Below are 14,980 nucleotides of genomic sequence, written 5' to 3'. Positions count from 1 at the left end.
CTGCAAGGACACAGTGGGGAAAAGTGGCAAAGGTGAGAAACACATTTCCTAAAGAGTCATGGGGGTATGAAATTCCTCTTTAATCTTCCCCCTACTTGTGCTAGAACAAATATACCCACAGTACACAGAGAAAACCTCATTTCTAGCACCTGAGTCCGTGATGAGGCCAAAACAATGACATTAAAACTTCCTGATGTCAAGGATGCCAGATACTGATGCTGCTTTTTCTCCTTTTGCTGGTCTAAAAAGTAATAGCCATCAACAACCTCGGGTTTCATGTCTCTCTCTTCCTCTCTGGTTTCTTAAAGCTCTAGGTCATTCACTTGTTTGATCAGTTACTTCAGACCAGTTTGTCAACCTTCCAGTCTAACAGTTATGGAGAAGCTACTGTGTTTCCTTTGTACAACAATTTTCTAGCATTACAATGGATCAAGCCTTGAAGGAGTTGAGTTTATTAGATGACAGAAGTTAAGGAAATCCTTCATATTAACAGTAAATGTACTGAGATGTAGAAAAGCCACGAAGGTATATTAAGAAAAGCTGCATCTCTTAACATATTATGCAATCTCAGAATCAATTAGAATGTAATCAAACATCATCAACATTCAGAAACTTAACAGCTCAATTTCTACTAAGACATGGCTTCTCCTAGAAAGCAAGGACTATTTTAACTAACACCTTACCTTTAGTGGGTGGCCTAGGCAATGCATAGGTGAGGAGGCTTTTTGTCTAAGGGGTGTTGTTTCGGGAATTTGCTGATAACATTCACTCTCAGAAGAGTTCCCAGGAAGTCATCTTCTGAGGTGAAAAAAAAAAGAAAGAAAAAGAGAGAAACACCACTTCCAATGAAACAAGCAGTGCAGCTGGAATCTGGAAATTCCTTCTCTGCTACTCTTTTATATTGATTTAATTTAATTAACATACTTCTGAAACCATAACCATCTAGTCCATAACTACACATTTCAATGTCAGCACACTGCATCAGGGACCTTCTCTCTTGCGCATTTCCAGACCCGACTAGATCACCTGAACCCCACTGAAAGTTATGTCTCTTTCTGTTTTAAAATCATTTGTTTTCTACTGCTTAGTTGGTCAGGTTACTCACAAAATTACCAAGACAATCTACTTATATATCTTTTTATCAATAAAAGTTTATTGAGAACCTGTTCTATGACAGGCAATCCACAAGGTGCTTGTATCACAAAAAATGAACTGAAAAAATATCTGGACATAAGAAATTAAAAGTCCACTGGATGAATCAATCATACAAATAAAGAGCTGAAACATAATGGTCTTATGGAGGCAGATTCAGTTTTGGGCTCGGATTGCCGAGGAAGACCTGTTGTGACCACTCGCCTTTAATTCCCCAGAACGGTATCCACCCTCAGCTGGCTATCAGATGGGTTTTCATGCTATTTAACTGGAACCAAATGTCATCAAACTCAAGAAGAGCAGTATCTATCAACTCCTTCCATCCTAGGCCTGTTTCCTATGAATGTGCAGTTCCCTGCCCACATACCTGCAAGGGTGTCCAAGAAACCACAGGTAGGCATGGAGAGCCACTGACCAGGGAGTAAGTTGTCAGCTCATTCTCTGGAGTTTTCTTTAATTCATTTTCTTGCTTCCTGACAAGTCAATAAACACATTTAGTAATATCACGATGTAGTGGCTTACAATTCTATTTTCAAACATACTTTCCCCAATATAATTTTAGCTAATATTTCTAAGACAGATATTTTATAAATGTTGTTTTTATCAGATTTGAAAGTTAAGGCAAGGGCATGGACAGTTTCGCTTCCCTTCTAGGCTCTATCATCACTTGACATAAAAGAAAAAAAGAAAAAAAAAATGCACCTAAAATACACACATCTGTATGTTCATATAAACCACACACGCACACACACACACACGCGCACACACACACACACACACACACACACACAATCTAATTTAACAATGAAACATTCAGGAAGTATGGGTATCCTGTGCTGGGAAAACACGGATGTTGCTAAGCCCTTTGTGTGTCACGTACACAGGCTTCAAATACGCACTGCCCTCCCTTTACTCTGTAAGGTCCAATGGACACAGAGAGTGGCCAGCTAATGACTACATTAGTAAGATAAAATATTCCCAATCTATTAAGACTAAGTGTTACAAAACAAAATTTACACCATTATATACAGAGCAATATGATCATGGTCTATTACCACCCAGTGAAGCCCAAGGAAATCTTCTAAGGATTCCACTGGTGAGGGACATGTTTCTAGCTCAACAATTTTTTTAAGACTATCTTTACAAAACAATACATTTCAATAATTTCTAAATATCTGGAAAGGGTGGATTAAACTAAGCTACTCTTTTTTAAAACAATAGTCTAAAATTTGCCCCCAAACAATAATCTAGTGAAAGGCAATGTTTATGTGCAATAATCAGGACTATCCTATAACCACTCTTCATTAAAAAGACATACATAAATAAAATATCTTGATCTATGATTTGGAAGAAAGCATGTAATACAAAATCATTTTCAACAGCATTAATATAACTAGAAAGTCTAGATATGATAAAATGATATATCTCTATTCAGAATAGCCATATAACTATACAGTGGCTTACATGTGATTTACTGATCTCAGCCTTGTTGATTACCTAAGGGACAAATGTAAAACTGTGCACATCTCAAACAGATGTGCTAATACTCTCTGAAGCCATCTGCAAAATAATGCATCATAAATTTTACCAAATATATTTACAGGTTTTCAATTGTCCTGTCCCTGTCAACCTTTAAGACATCTTGAAATTCCAGATTCATGTAAAAGTGTAAAGTTTTAACTTTACAAAAAAAGTTAAGCCAAAAACATACAATAGTTAAAACATGCATTTGTCTTCCGAATAAAAACATACTGATACAAGGCTACTGTTTTCTTTACTTCACTCTGTTGTCTCCTGATAAGTTAATAAACAAATTTAGAAATATTTATCAAAATGTGGTAGCTTACAATTCTATTTTCAAACATACTTTTCCCAAACTAATTTTAGCTAACATTTCTAAGACAGATATTTTATAAATGTTTTTATATTTTATAAATGCTTTTATCACATCTACATCTTTTATCACAGAATAGCATACATGTAGTAGCTCTAGAATCTGTGACCAATAGAACTTTCTGTGGCAAAAGTGTTTTATAATTCCACTCTATAATATCAATTATGTTGATAATACATGGTGTGCAGTAACTTGAGAAAAATCACTAAATAGATAAAGAGTGCAATCAGCGTGTTTCAGCCTGTCACTAACTATGTTAGGGTCAAGTTCTCATTTTATTTAATATAGTATCTTCAAGGTAGAGAGCGCCCTTTCAATGATTAGAAGAGATATAAGACAAAAATAAAGATAGTATTACTTACAGGTCCTGAGGGGTACATGGCATGCCTGGGAGTCCACATGCAGAGGTCAGGGAGTGAGAGAGACGGAGAGAGAAAGAGAGACACACATGGGCCAATGCCCTTACTGGGTCAAGGGTACTATTCAAACAGGTTTGCTATGGAGACTTCTAAGTGGTGGGTCTAAAGCAAGCAGGCATGAGTTCCCTGGGGTCACACTGTGACTGGGAGGTGGACACTGGCTCCATAAGGGGTGTGGGGTTCAAGGGGCTTGTCAGGTAGATTGCATCAAGCTGTCCCATGGTGAAGTGGTCCAAAGGAGGCAGTTGGATAAGGCAGCTACCTGGACCAACCACACTGAGGAACGAGGAGGAAGTGTAGAACTGGAAACTATGCAAAGGTGAGTAAGCCTTGCTTCTAGTATAAGAAAGTTAAACTTATATTCAAGATGGATGCCAAGGCAACATAAAATTATAAGAATTCACTACGTTCTTCCAATGTCCATACCCAAAAGGGCACACTGCTCAGGCCTCAGGGACATTCTCTCAATCATACATCTCAATTCTAGCCCAATATCATCTTCATTCCCAAAAAGGAGCAACTGTTCAAACATTCTTGATACCCAATACCTTTCTGCTATAAGCTAAGCAGAGAAATGTCAAACATCCTAGAATCTTTAGGAATGAAAACCATGGAGCACTTACCATGTGATTAATGTTGATACATGATTTGATTACAAGAGGCTTCCCAAAATTAAAACAATTCCCCACTGGCTACAAACAGTTGCCAGGCACAGTGGCTCATGCCAGTAATCCCAGCACTTTGGGAGGCCAAGGGCAGATCACCTGAGGTCAGGAGTTTGAGACCAGCCTGGCCCACGTGGTGAAACCCTATCTCTAAAAAAACACGAAAATTAGTAGTGTGTGGTGGCACATGCCTGTAATCCCAGCTACTCGGGAGGCTGAGGCAGGAGAATCGCTTGAACCCTGGAGGCAGAGGTTGCAGTGAGCCAACATCGCGCCACTACACTCCAGTCTGCGCAATAGAGCAAGACTAAGTCTCAAAAACAATATATATATATATATATATATATATATATATATATATATTTATTTTTACTGCTCCTTGCAGAGCAGGGCTAACCCACAGACAGTGTTCCCTGAGTAGCCCACAGATAAATTTGGAATGAATGATATTGCTATGGGATCTTCTGGAAACCTCACAGATATGAGCAATGAAGCCAATGAGAATCAAAATGTCAACGCTGTGTTGTTAAGTTGTAAGTGCAATGAGAATTTTGTTTTCCTTCATAGCTCTCCCCTCAAGAAAGTACAATGCAGCAAACAGCAACATTCCTGATCCAATCTATAGGGTCAGTAGTGATATCCTCTCCATCATTCCTAATTCTAATGATCTGTGTCAGTCAAGCTAAAGGACTGTCAATTTCACAAATCTCTGCACAAACCCAACTTTTGGTTTCACAAATTTTTCTCTGTAATTTGTCTGTTTTTTTATGTCATCAATTTTTGCTCAAATCCCTACTGCTTACTTCCTTCTGTTTGCTTTGAATTTCATCTTCTAGTTTAGTCTTTTTCTTGTTTAAGGTGGAAGCTTATATCATTTATTTATCTTCCCTTTTTTCTGATACAGTTATTTAAAACTATAAATATCCCTCTAAGCATGTCTTTAGTTGTATCACATTCTATGCAAGATGTTTTCTAGATTCTTTTTATTTTTTATTTTTATTTTTTAGACAGGGTCTCATTTTGTCACCCAGACTGGAGTGCAGTGGCACAATCTTGGTTCAATGCAGCTCCTACCTGCTGGTCTCGAGTGATTCTCCTACCTCAGCCTCCCGAGTAGCTGGTACTACAGGCACGCACCACCATGCTCAACTCATTTTTTGTATTTCTTGTAGAGATGGGGTTTTGCCATATTGCCCAGGTTGGTCTTCAACTCCTGGCCTCAAGTGATGTGCCCACCGAGGCCTCCCAAAGTGCTGGAATTACAGATGTGAGCCACCACCCCTGGACTTTCTAGTTTCTTTTTACAGATTTTTTACCAATGGGCTCTGTAAAGTGTGTTAATTTCCAAATATTTTGTGACCTCCAAATGTATTTGTGTTGACTTCTAGTTTAATTCCTCTATGGTCACACAACATCCTCTACATGGTTTCAATCTCGAATTTATTGAGTACAGTTTTATAGCCTAACACATACTCTACCCTGGCGAATGTTCCAGGTATGCTTGAAAACAATTTGTATTTCTGTTGTTGGGTGGAGTTTTCTCTATCTCTCTCTCTCTCTCTCCCCCTCTCTCTCCCCCTCTCTCTCTCAGGTCAAACTGGTTGATAACATTGCTGAAGTATCTTCTAACCTCAATGATGCTCTACCTAATTGACTTATCAGTGATTAAGAAGAGGCTATGAACAAAAGTTATTATTGTTGAACTGCCTACTGATCCCCTCAATCATGTGAGTTTTCAGTGTATGTAACTTTGGGCAGTGTTGTTAGTGCCGATATGGTAATTGTTACATATTCCTTATTAATTAACCCTTCTACATTAAATACTACCTCCTTCCTCTCTAGCAATACTTTATCTTAAAGTCTCTTTATTCTGATGTCAGAATAGCCACTTCTGCTCTCTTCTGGATTTGCTGGATATAGCTTTTTCCATCTTTTCCTTTCGAACTATTTGTATCTTTTGTTCTAAAGTGTCTCTTTTGTAGACAATGTATAGTTGTTCATGTTTAAAAAACAACAGAATCTCCTAATCTCTTTTAAAAATTTGATATAATTGTCATATGGCTGGTTTTATGTCTGTCATTTTCCTGTTTTCTACATGTCTTATGTCTTATTAGTTCCGCTGTTCATTGTTAACTGCCTTATTTTGTGTTAAACAGATCTTCTCATTATCCTATTTTAATTCTTTGGTTGTTCTTTTAATATTTTTTGAATTGTTTTCTTACTGGTGGTCCTAGTGCTTATAAAATACAACTTAAATGATCACAACCTCCCTCAGATTAACAATATATGTGTAACATGGCCTTTTATATGACTTGAAATCAATTTCAGAGAAGCAATTCTACTGCTCAGATAGTCCAGATTTCCAAAAGATTTTGAAGTCATCATCAATCCAGCCATGTTCATAAAAGGGACTGTGAGCCTGAGATAGCAGACAACACTACACACTAATGATTCTGTCTTGGACACAATGACACCATGACCACACTAAGTCATAGTGACCAGGATACAGGAACAATGATCCAGCCACATGGCTGACTACCATTACCATTAGAATGTTATAATTCCCTAAGACGAATACAGTATTTCCTGGACAAAATGCTTACTGTGAGAATTCCCACTGGTCTGTGAGCATGGAATGGTGTAATTATTTCTGATACTTTCTCTTGTATTTCAAGGGGAATGTTTAAACTCTTTCATATGACATCCACATTTTGGTCTACATGGACCTGTGGAAATGGAGTAAAAATATGGGAAGATGAGAAATATACATGTCCAATTGTCAAACATGCATAAGAAAGGAGGCTTCACTGTGTATCTGCATATAAAATGTGCTAATTTATTACTCTACTGGGATGTCTCTGATATTATTCAAAATATAAATTGTGCAAAAATTCCAGGAGAGGAAAAGAGGCCTCGAATAACTCACCAGGTTATATTAATGCCTTACACTGTTTGGTTCAACAGACTTTGTAAAAACAATTCTAAGCTATTTAATAACACAACAAAAATAATCCAGGAAATTACACGTATTAAAAACTGGATGTTACCCTTGGAGTGCATCGTTTTGATCTTTCCTGGAGAAAGCAGCTGGTGCAAATGACAAAAACAGTCCTTCTTTGGTGTGGAGGTGAGAATTGCAAGCGGCCAAGTGTTGTCTTCCACCAATATCACTTCCGATCTATAAAGGGGAAATCAGGGAGTTGAGAAACAAAACATTCCTAACGGAATATTTTGTAACAAGAGGTTGGTTGTAAGGAATTCCGCAGAGATGTTCACTGGACCATCTGTATGACAAGAACGATACTTGGTACTTGAAACATGACAGTGTAGAAATAATTGTTTTCTGAAACATTGGTCTCAAAGGTTCCTCAGCATACACAACACACCACCATTCACTATGACTAGGCTCTCTCCTTAAATCCATTAGAAACCCACTGAAGGGATATAAAAGTGGCCAGAAAAATCCACATTTTAAAAACTTGGAAAAGTAATCATTTCACATCTGGGAATGTTTAATGCAGCATGTAGCTGAAGACAGTACTTCTGTGCACACAAAATTACTCTCTCAGCTGATGAAAAAAATGAAAAAGAAACTGATTAAATCCCAGTGACTGCCTGGCAAGCTAATTAAATTATACTATGAAGATTACATAAGTAACACCTATTTTTCAGTTCATAACTTTTTTCACTTAATAGAGAAATGAAAAGTGAAAACCCCAAATCTCCTTGGATTTTGACCATCTTATTGCCCTCAAGAGAGCAAGCATGACTTAGATTATTGCAGCTCCAACAAAAGTGTGAATGGCTCAAGTGCAATTTCACAACTCAAGTGCTGATTCCCCAGGGTCTGTTTACTATCAACATATTTATGTTGCCAATCAAGAACTCAAGAGTTGCAATTTCATCTCCAAACTGCGTACCTACAGGTCACTGTCCAATTCAGTTTCTCTAGTGCATGTAAGCTGGTTAGTTTTCCAGTACCACAGTCCTTGCTGGGAGCACACAGCTGAACAAACTGAACTCTCCTTCCATATAGTTTGTTTAGGGCAGGTAACTGTGCTGGACCTCATGTTCAGAGGAGTTATTATTTAACGCATTGTTTTCCCAGGTTTTTCAACAAGATTAATTATTACAGTTATCAGTGACACGTGCAAACTTCTTAAAAGGGGCACTGTTTTGCCTCAGAAACATGAAAGAAAAGGAGCACTCTGGAGTACACTTCTCTGGGACACACTGATCCACCCTATTAAGTCATGGAGACCAGCCCCCAACATAGCAATGCCCCAGGCTCCATGCTGCCCAGCACAGACAGTGCCTTATGGAGTATTACATAATCCCCAAAAAAGGGCAATATTTTAGTGACAAAACACTGAGCAACCTGACCTGGCCCTTGAAGGTGTAATGGTAAAATTAATTCCCACTGGTCCCTGAGGATGGGATGGAAAAATCATTTCTGACATTTTCTGTCATGTCACATCTCAAGGGAAAGCAATGAAGTTTCATGTGAGGCTAGGTGCCTTGTCTTTGTTGACCTGTGGGAATAGGGTAAAGATGCAGAAACATGAGAACAATACATGCATATGTGTCTGCTGGTCCATCAAGCACAAGACAGTAGGATTCAGTTTATGTACCTATTAAATTAGCTAATACACCGCTCTCCTAGGATTTTTCCAGTGTTATTCAACAACAGTCAATGTGTTTGTCTCTAGCTTCCATCAGTCCAAATACTGTCCAACATTTGCTGCCAGACAAATCAAATGTGCAACCAGACTATCAGTGTGCTCAAAGTTCCAAGAAGATGTTGGCCTGGTGAACATTCCATTCACAACAATGCATAGCATTTCCATCAATTCAACCACCTCAGGATTACTTTACCTTCAAAGGTCACCCAATGGATTGGGGAGGAAGAAGTCACAAAAAGAAGGGAATAAAGAAACAATGGTCAAAAAATCACTTATAGCACTGAACCTGCTTGGGAGTGGGAGCATGGCAATTTGCAGAAGCTGCACAGAGCTACACCGTACTGATTCCACTCAAAGTGGTCACAGCAACGCAGGCAGGACACACACAGGTACAGTACTGTCCCGGGATGTGTGACTAGAAGAACTGTGCAGCGTGCAGAGAGGGAAAGGCGGCCTCTAAACCCTCTCACCATGAGCTGCTTCCCACCTCCTCTCAGCTCTCAGAGTGATGCTCACCAGGTGGTACTGCTGAGGACCTACTGGCATTTGGGCACCGCATACCTCTTGGTCACACCCAACTTTCCGCTGTCACACTGTTGAGGATCAGCCTCTCTGGCACTCTCCACGCTTCATGCCCACAGAAAGATCATCAGCAAGACTGAGAAAGCACAAAAATTCTGGAAAAGAACAAACAGAAGCCTCAGATGACTCAACAGATTAAGATCTTATAGTATGTGAATTAACTGACTCCATATAGCACCCGTTAAATTCCTAAATACTTAAAACAGTAATAACCCAGGAAAAAATTATCAAAAATTAGGTGTTACCTCAGCATGTTTCATTGTATTCTTTCTCAGTTGAGGAAGCTGGTAAAAGTGACATATCAGATCTTCATTTCTCACGCTTTTCAACAAGATCAGTTATTACAGTTATCAGTGACAAATACAAACTTCTAAAAAAAAGGGCACTGTTAACCTCTGATCTTCATTGGTGTAAAGATTAAAAATCCATGCAACTCTAGTATCACATGGAACCTGCAAACCACAGGGGAAATTAGAGAAGTTGAGAAAGAAATCTTCCACATCGAATGGTTCCTGATAAGAATTTATGAGCAATTATGATACATACTCATTGACAAGGTGTATGTCCAGAAAAAAGTATACTTATTCCACAGAACAGGAGAATGTTTAAAGTCCTTTTCCCAAGACCTGTTCAGGTTAACCCTAAAGTCCACCTACATATCAATTAACAAGGATCTCCCTTAACATGCATAGGAAAATCCACTGATGAAATATGAAGATTAGCTAATAAAATCCACATAACATTCCAAGGACTGGAAATGTAATCATCTCACAACATCTACTTGAATCACTCAAATGTCTAGAATATTGCTTTATGCAGACAGAAAAAAAGGTCATAATTCTTGGGCCTGGGTTAGCAAACAAATTTAAACAAACTCTAAAATATTCTCACGGTTAGAAATCACTCTTTAATTTTCCAGATATTACCTCTACCTAAAAAAATTAATTGATAAGACCCATGCCATCTTTGGAACTGATGATCTAAATGACCTTAGTAAACTGCTCTCACTCAAAAGACTGTCACATCCAAGATAACTGTATGGATGGCTCTAAGGTAGGCACAATCATATCTCATGGGGTCTCACTACATATGTGCTGGTTTTCCAGGGTCTATTTACTACCAGTGGATGGATGCTACCAGCAAAGCACCAAAGAATAGCCGTTTTATTAAAAAATGGGATATTTATAGACAACTGTCCAATTCATTTCCTTCAACATACGCAGGCAGATTAGCTTTCAAATACCCCAGTCCCTATGGGCACTGACCATCCACATCCCTCCATGTTTGCCTGTCCTGTGTGCTGGACCTCAGCACACAGAAGTGCTCTGGTCACTCATTTTTTTCAGATTTCAGTGAGATTCTTTTTTTTTTTTTTAAAGTCATCGTCAATCCAGGATACGTGGCAGACACTGAGCACACAGCTTTCCATCAGCTTGGGGTACACTGACCCACACTATTCATCCAATTATGGAGACTGGCATCACAGTCAACGACTGGCCAATGGCTCACAAGCATGGCCAGGGTCTCAAAGTCATTGGAGTGTCACGACCTCCTAAGAGGAATGCCAGTATTTTCAGGACAAAATGCTTACCATGGGAGAATTCCTACTGATTCTTGAAGATGAGGTGATAGAAATATTCTCAACACTTTTCTTCATGTCACATCTCAAGAGGACAGAATAAAATATTTCATATGAAACCCAGTTCTTGGTTCATGTCGCTCTGTGAAAACAGTACAAATATGCGAAGATGGTAAGTATGTATGTCCATTTGTCAAACATGCACAAGAAGGGAGGGTTTGTTATGTATATCAATATCAAATATACTAACATAATTCTACTAGGAGGTTTTTCATATTACTGAAAAGGGAGAACGAAAAAAAATTGGAAATAAAGGATAATGAAAGCTTTGGATGATTCACCAGATAATTAATGCCTCACACTGTTATTAACAGATCATTCACAAGACCGATTATCTACTTGACTACAGAAAAATTACAAAATAAGCCATAAAATGTAAATTTATTCAAACTTGGATGTTACCTTTGAAGTACATCCTTTTGTTCTGCCCCAGGCATCGGAACAGGTGAGAGTGACAAGATCAGCATTTCTTTGGGATGGCAGTGAGAATTCCATGCAATTCCAAAATCACTTCCGTTCTGCAAGGCACAGGGGACATTACAGGAGTTTTGAAACAAAACCTTCCCAACTGAATGACTCCTGACAACAGTTTGTAATTAATTAGCCATAGTCACTTGACTATCTCCATAACTAAAAAATCTGCTTGTTGCTTGGAACAGGGTGAGTATAGAAAATCAATGTTTCCAAGATTTTGGTCTCAAAGGCCAAAGGCCCCCTGAGTATTACTAATATTAGAATCTCTCTTAAAATATACAAAGACTTAATGAAGGAATATACCTATTAGCCAACAATATCCTCCAAAAATCCCTAGAATTAGAAACTTCATTATTTCACATTAAAATGTTTAATGAAGCATCTAATTTAATCTGTCATCTAATGTTTAGAAAATTGCTCCCTGAGTGACAGGAAAAAGAAAAACAAATGCTGTTCTAATACTTGAGACTGAGTTAGCAAGCAAATTCCAGCAGATAGTAAGATAATCCCATGAATACAACCCACTCTTCGATTTTCACGTTATTTCTTTTGGTGAAAGAATAAATAACAAGCAAAGACTGACAATTTCTTTCTAATTGACTACGTAACATACCTATACATGCTGATCCTCATTAAGAATGCTGTGGCATCTATGCAAATAGTGTGAATGACTCAAGCGCTGGCACAGCTAGTTCTACAATGCTCACTCCTCGGACACTGGTGCCACCCAGCCTGATTACTAGGGGTTTGAATGCTGCCAGCCATGCACTTAAATCATTGTCATGTAATCCCCAAAGATATACAGGCCTCTGTACAATTCATCTATCTGCTCTAACATATGCGGATGGGTTAGTCTTGGTAGCAGTTGCTGACCAAACTGAACGCCCTCCATGTGTTTGCCTGGTATGGTCCCTGTGCTGGACCTCAGCTCACAGAAGTGTCTTGGTCACTCGTTTGGTTCAGATTTCCAAGGTTTCCATTTTTTTAAAGTCATCATTGATCAAGGCACATTTATAAAAGGGACCTTGAGTCTGAGATATGTGGCAGACACTGAACACACATCTTTCTGTCACCTGGGAACTTGCCAACTCACGTTATTCAATTACAGAGACCAGCATCACAGCCAGTGACCAGCCTCATGGCAGACCAGAACAGCCAGGGTCTCACTGTCATGGGAGTGTCATGACTCCCGAAGAACAATGTCTGTGCTTTCAGGACAAAATGCTTACCAAGATTAGAATTCCCCCGGCCCTTGAGAATGGGAGGGCAGAATTATTTCCATTACTTTCCTTCAAGTCACACCTCAAGTAGAAGGAATAAACTCTTTTACATGAAATCTAGTTCTTCGTCCACATTAACCTTTGAAAATAGAAAAAAAATTATAGAAAAATAAAAAGTGCAAATGTACATTTGCCAACCATGCAAATAGTGTACATATACAACAGGTTTACTATGCACAAGTACATAAAATATACTAAATTATTTCCCTAGTAGGGTATTCTAATGTTATCTGAAAACAGAGGAAGTATAAAAATACTGGACAAAGGACACAGAAACCTCAGATGACTAACCAGATTATTAGGGCCTCACACCATGTGGATTAACAGACTGCTTGAAAAACCAATTCTAATCTTACTTGCGAAAATAAAATAATAGAACTCATCCAGGACAAATGCACTTACAAAAAATTGCAGTATTACCTCTGAAGTGTATTGTTTTCATTGCTAGACAAGGAATCTGGTACATGTGACAAAATTAGCAGGTTAGTGGAGCAGCAGTAGGAATTCCATGCAATTCCAGTATTACCTCCAATATGCGAAGCACAATGAGGAAGTAAAGAAGTTGACAAATGAAACCCTCATAATTAAAAGAGTTTCATTTGTCAACTTTCTTACTTTCGTAATTACTAATGACGGGTTATAGGAAATAAACCATAGATCTTCACTTGCCCACATGGTACGAGAATAAAGATTATGCTCACTCCCTGGAAATGGGTAGTACTAAAGTCAGTTTTCTATGACCAAAGGCCTCCGTTAGCATCACACAATAAAACTAGGATCTCCCTTTAAACATCTATGAAACTCACCAATAAAAAAAATGAATATCAGGCAATGAAATCCACATAAAACTCCATGAATTGAAAATTTAATCATTTTACAATTAGAAATGTTTACTATAGCATCTACTAGAATCCCTCAATCAAATGTCTAAAAAGCTTCTCTTTGAGTGACAGGCAAAATTTAAATTCCAATTTTTGTGATAAGGTCAATAAGGAAATTAAATGTTAGTAATTTAAAATAAGGAAATTAAAATGTTAAGACTTTCCACAAATAGAAAGTGCCATTCAATTTCCATATATTCTTTTATTTAATAGATAAAAGCTACTCTTCAATTTCCAAATATTTCCTTTACTTAATAAATAATATATAAACTCATAATACCTTTTGCACTGTCCACCTAATGAACCTGAGAGACTGACCTCACACACAAGATTATAGCACCTAAAAAAATGTGTAAAAGACTCTAGGGTATGCAAAACTGTTTCCCATCGTTCCCTCTACTCTTGAGTAGTTCTGTTTACTATGAGAGTATGGACACTGCCAGCCAAACACTGAAAGAAATGCCATATAATCCCCAAAGATATATGTACACAAACATATATAAATACATACAAACACATACAGACCTCTGTACAATTCATGTGCTGTAACCTATGTGAGTAGGTTTGTTTTCCAATACCATGGGCCATTTTGGTACCAGCTGCTGACCAAACTGAACTCTCTCCACGTGTTTGCCTGGCATGGTCCCTGTGCTGGACCTCAGTGCACAGAAGTGGTTTGGTCACTCGTTTTGCTCAGATTCCGAGATCCATTTTTAAGTCATCATGATCCAGTCACATTTATAAAAGGGACTTTGAACCTGAGATACGTGGCAGACACTGAGTACACAGCTATCTGTCACCAATGACCCACACTATTCAATCATGGAGACCAGCATCACAGTCAATGACCAGCCCATGGCTGACTGGCATAGCCAGAGTCTCACCGTCATTGGAGTGTCCTGATTCCCTAAGAAAAAATGTTGTTATTTTCAGGACAAAATGCTTTTTAACATGTGAGAAATTCCCATGGGGACTTGTGGGTGGGAGGCAGAATTATTTCCTATACTTTTCCTTCACGTATCCACATGGAGAAAAACATAAATTCATCCGTATGAAGCCCAGTTCTTGGTCCACTTCATTCTGTGGGAAGAGATTATATACATGGGAATGAGAAGTATACATGTTCATTTTTCAAATAAGACAGGAGGCTTTACTATGTAACTATATGTAAAGTATCAGAATTTTATTACACTTATAGGATGTTTCTGATGTTATTTAAAGTTGAAGAAAATGTAAAATGTTAAAAGAAACTGAAGGCTCAGATATCTCATAAGAATACTGAATGCCTAATACTATTTGTATTAAGTGACTC

The 14,980-nt window shown here is 38.2% G+C and overlaps 1 protein-coding gene and 1 pseudogene across 1 annotated transcript in view; both read right to left on the bottom strand.

Annotated features, from left to right (window-relative positions):
• LOC105499088 (collagen alpha-1(XXVII) chain B-like) overlaps positions 1-14,980 on the bottom strand; it is a 252,065-nt gene that overhangs the window by 188,706 nt on the left and 48,379 nt on the right. The window contains exons 33-44 of the mRNA XM_071099387.1: positions 14,194-14,748; positions 12,737-12,866; positions 11,436-11,551; positions 10,986-11,115; positions 9,640-9,846; positions 9,374-9,489; positions 8,514-8,662; positions 7,178-7,308; positions 6,734-6,856; positions 3,409-3,433; positions 1,520-1,625; positions 684-798 (exon numbers count right to left, since the gene is read on the bottom strand). The gene's annotated coding sequence lies outside the window, so the exon portion shown is untranslated. The remainder of the gene's footprint in view (positions 1-683; positions 799-1,519; positions 1,626-3,408; positions 3,434-6,733; positions 6,857-7,177; positions 7,309-8,513; positions 8,663-9,373; positions 9,490-9,639; positions 9,847-10,985; positions 11,116-11,435; positions 11,552-12,736; positions 12,867-14,193; positions 14,749-14,980) is intronic.
• LOC112423086 (small nucleolar RNA SNORD116) lies at positions 12,427-12,510 on the bottom strand (annotated as a pseudogene).

The sequence above is a fragment of the Macaca nemestrina genome, chromosome 7 (genome assembly GCF_043159975.1).
Source record: "Macaca nemestrina isolate mMacNem1 chromosome 7, mMacNem.hap1, whole genome shotgun sequence".
Lineage (NCBI taxonomy): Eukaryota > Metazoa > Chordata > Mammalia > Primates > Cercopithecidae > Macaca > Macaca nemestrina.
The sequence above is the reverse complement of the archived record's forward strand: the minus strand, read 5'-3'. Positions and strand labels throughout refer to the sequence as shown.